We start from the raw sequence: 5,026 nt of genomic DNA, 5'->3' as shown, positions 1-5,026 counted from the left end.
ATTATATCTTTAACTATTTATTACTCCCTCTTCTTTCAATGCTTTCATTTATCTTTCACATAGTGTTATTTATCAAGGACAATTTTGTAAAATAACTCACAATATATCTTTTTCTCACAGAAAATTAATTACATAAAGAAATAGATGTGAAATGTCCAAAACATCATGTAGGATGGATGAAGTAATATTAACATACAAAAGTTATACATTAATTATAATTTCAAATTCCCCTAAAAGAATTATATCATTAACTTTTTTTAATGAAAAATGATACAGTGTACGATAGAGCTGGAAATGAGTCGAGTCGAACTTATCTGAGCTCGACTAGACACGATAAGAACTGACTTGGCTCGAAACTCGACTCGAGTTCAATACGAACCATTTTTATAACTCGAGTTCGGCTCGTTTAAAGTTCACGAACAACTCGGTTCGTCTCGTTAGGTTCAACTCGTTTCGACTCGTTATGTTCAACTCGTTTATCCGAATAACATAATTCAAATACAATAATTGAACTCATATTAATATTAAACTGTGGATATTATTAATATTAAACTGAGGACCCTTGAAGACCACTACGGAAAAAAGCAATGGCACATTGGCACCTTATAGTTATTACTGCAGTGTTGTCCTTCTGCATTTGCGTCTCTTTATAATAACTCATCCTCACGGATGTGAATAAACTCACCGATGTGGGACAAATTTTAGTGTACATACTGTGGTTAAAAGCCTAAGCCTGCACTTGTATATATTAACTTCTTTTTTTCTCTCTTTTCTTATAATTATTATCGTTAATTGTTAATTATTTTCTCTTTTTTTTATAATAATTGTTAATTAAATTAGTAATATTTCATCTAAAAACAAGTACCTAAATATAAGAGGAAGCTTGTAATAAATTAGATATTTCGTCTTTTAATATTTAAGTTTGTACATTATTAATTTTTACTAAACTAATATATATATATATATATATATATATATATATATATATATATATATATATATATTATCGAGCCAACTCAAGAACCAACCGAGTCGAACTATATACAGCTCAAGTTCGGCTCGTTTATTTAACGAACTTGATTTTCAGCTCAAGTTCAGTCATTTGGTTCATGAACCAAGTTCAACGAGTTAATTGTCGAATCGAGTTCCGAACTATTGTCAAGTTGGTTCGGTTCATTGCCAGCTACACTGTACGACGCCTTTTTATCACAAGTGCACGACTTTGTTACTCCCTCTCTTATTTATTTTATTTTAGTTCAAATCCCCCCTCAATATTTATAGAGTTTTGCTAGAAGACACTTATGAATGTGACTTTTAGCAATCCACACCTCAAGGTGTGATTATCAACTTTTTAGTTATAACTTGCTAAAAGACACCTTCATAAAAATTAGTTGGTGTCTTTTAGCAAATGTCTATAGGATAACTTGCTAAAAGACACATTCATAAAGGGTGTCTTCTAGCAAAATCCATATTTATACATATGAAATAGGATTGTAATTATTTCTACTTCTAGAGGTATAATGACATATCGAGATAGGCTCGATTAGAAAGAATCGGCGCCAAAGTTTTATGTTATATATGGTAATTTTGTCGATACACGAGCGCGTAAACATGAGAGATATTATACTCTATATAAGTTGGTTTGCTCATATTTTACTTCACGCCTTTGATATCACAAAAGTTGACCATATATTTAACTATTTGCCCAAGGATAGGCATATTTTACTACTAGATGATCATAAGATCCCTCCAACTAAGGAAATTAAAGTCATAAGGTATTGAAAATGACACAAGTCATGTAACAATGCCACGACAAACTGCATTAGTTTCTAAAAAAAAAAAAAAAAAATCATTCAAAAGGAAAAGGATATTAAGGGGGGCTTGTTTAAGTTTGCTAATAGGGAAATGGTAGATATGACCGTTAATAGTGATCCTTTCCCAGCCCTATGATATCATTCTATGAACCCATATGCTTTAGAACAACTAGGAAATGAAAGAAAGTAGCCAAACAAGTTTTGCAGCCTAAATCTGGATCAGCCAAACTAGGATAAAATATCAGTATTTGATAGGCTATCCACTACTAAGATTTGGGTAAAAATAATTCCCAATTCTTTACATTCAAATTTATGTGATGATGTTGCTTCAGAACCCATGATCGACAAGCCAAGAACGTTGTCCACATCAAGAAGAGTAAGGGTGATCATTCCCCAAGGGAAAATGAAGGCATCGAATCACGTAGACCAACAACCAAGGAAGCCAAAGAAGGTTTCTAGGTCATTCCCCAATGCTTCCAAGTTTCGTCATGGATAGTTTTCTACCATGCAAGCCAAGGTAGGTAAGCTTTAGATGGAGGGGGGAAGTTTGGAACATAGAAGCTCTTCCCTCACTAGGAAACCATTCCTCGGATAAAGGAAGTAGATAAGAAACTTCGGATCGAAGGTGAGATGGGAGGAATGGCATGCCTTCATCAATAATGAAGGTTGAAGGGTGGATAGAGAAATAATTTTTAATCTGAGTCAAGATAGAAGGATGATCAGATGAGAGCCTCTCCTGATTTTCAGAACTGGTGGAAGCCGTCTTTCTAGGGTTTTTGTTGGTTTCGTGAAAATTCAAAAGGGAGGATTCTCAATTGAAGTTAATTAAGGAGAGCGGTAAATGATTAAGATAATATATGGCTTTATTAGTTGAAAAGATAAATGGAATTCATGACAACTTTGGCAAGTGCACGAATCGTTCAAGTAATAAAGTGATAATAATAGTGTCTCCACATTGATTGTCATTTATACATGTTAGTATAAACTTTACTAAATAAAAATAAATAAATGGGAGGTTTGCACAAGAGTTTGTTTACAATTGCTCAAAAAAAAAGAGTTTGTTTACAAGAAAATAAATATATAGTTCTTCAAAAAAAAAAATTGAACAGACTAGTCAATATGTAGGTCCTAATCCGACTAGCAATTCAAGGTGTAAGAGAAACCAACCATGTTCATGACTTTTAATAAAGTAGACCTATTCTAGTTACGCTTCAAGTTCTCATTAATCCCATATACAAACCTTATGTCTAGGAGATTCTCATATTTTCAAAAGCATTTGAGCACATTAAGCAAATCCATACTAATTAAAACCATATTTCTAGGTGAATTACCAATTAATATTAGGTATGGTTACAAATCCTAGTGTTAATAGCAATATATAACCTAAATCGATTCAAAGTTGATGAGAAATTTAAAAACATTAAGATCAAGATATATCAAATAAACATTGTCTGAATTGCATTAAAAAAAGACTCATAAATCATGTGTTTCCCGCCATACCATAAAGTTTCATCATTCAATCATAATCTATAAGAGTTTAGTTACACATTATAAAGGTAATAAACAAAATCATTCAAAAGGTAAAAGAGAAAATACATCCACATTGGTGTAGATCCTCCAACTTGTTTCCAAGCCTTCAAAAACTCCACCTTAGGTTTGTTGGATCGCTTCTTGCACCACAAAGTCATCAAAATTTGGATCCCTAACTCTTGAGTGAAACTAAGGCTCTATAGGCTAAATTCAAGTCGCTTGTGCGCCTCACGCATAAGGATATGTGCCTCATGTTTGGTCACCATTAATGCAGTGTCATGTTGTCGTAGGTCTAGCATGCGCATTGCACATAGGTATACGTGCATCGCACTCCCTGACATAAGTTTTGAGGGTTTTGTAGTTGTCATGCCCCCCACACATGGTGATAAGAAATTCCCCTTTTTTCTGTCAAATCTTGTAACTTCAGATAGATATTCCTCGAATATAGTCTAGTATTCAATGTTCATTGTGACAATTCCAAATACCTTCGTAACTTCTACCAAACATCATCTAATCAGTTAAACCTGTTGGAAGTTGCCAAAGAGACGCCTAGAAATTTTTCTTGTTAGGGAAGTAAAATGACTTACATAGAATCTTTTCAATGCAAGGCTTACTTTTTTCAAAAATCATGAGTAACTCACTTTATGTTCCACTATAAATCAAGAATAAAATATCAAAAGGACTCGATTAAACACCTAAAAAATTCATTTGATGAGGAACCTTCAGCTACCGTTAGGATAAGTTAATTGATAAGGTTTAATGGTTTTTGACCGATCCCAAGCCAAATAAAAGGTTATAATGGCTGTCTTCCTACTTTTTTTATTGTAATGATGTTATTGGTCATGCATAACTTTTTCGTTTTCAACACATCACCTTATCGCTCAATTACCAACCGATAACGCAGCCCAGGGTCATTTGTTTAAACCTAGAAATAATTATCCTATTAGCCGACATCGGTTGTTAGGCAATTAAATTCTAGGCAGAAATGTCTCAGTCGATGGAAGGTTAAAAGAGTGCTTGAACGGCCGAGCGAGGGAAGTTGATTATTTCTCAAGGCATATTAACTACATGGGTCGTAAGCACCTCAGAATGAGTCAAAGCTAAGTGCGACTAGAAACTGATGCATCAAAGACGATGTCAACATATCATACATTGAAGGGAGAGACTCAAAGCTAGACACGGGGTGCCACAATTCCCAAAATGAGGGAAACTCACACACTACCCATGAAATTAGCTGAGCAAAGAGTGAACATTGTAGGCCACATCGTTTGACTAGTAGGGATAGTTTTTGCACATAAATACTCAATTTGTGTGTTGTAACGAGATACATTCAAACAAAACCAAAACTTTTACACTATTTTTATCTCTTTATTTGTCTTCATTTATCTTTCTTTTTTTTATACGTTGCTTAGTGTAGCTCAAAAATTCAAAAACAATTGTAGTTAACGCTCAACTGGAGCAATTAGACAGTCCACACTTGAGGGACATAGCTACTCCCAAAGCGTTAATTGCGCGAAAATAAAATAATCTCATTTAAATACATCAGCCGAACCTCGGTTAAATTCATACTCCATCAACAAGTTGTCATCCAGTTAAAAACATTGTGTGAATGACTAGGTAGGGTGGACTGGCCCCTTAAGTCAATTTTAAAAATAAAAATAAAAACGTATTTTTTTGGTATT

Source organism: Medicago sativa, chromosome 1 (assembly GCF_051527215.1).
Source record: "Medicago sativa cultivar Bolivia chromosome 1, Bolivia_mono, whole genome shotgun sequence".
NCBI classification, from domain to species: Eukaryota; Viridiplantae; Streptophyta; class Magnoliopsida; order Fabales; family Fabaceae; genus Medicago; species Medicago sativa.
Note: the sequence above shows the minus strand (reverse complement) of the source record.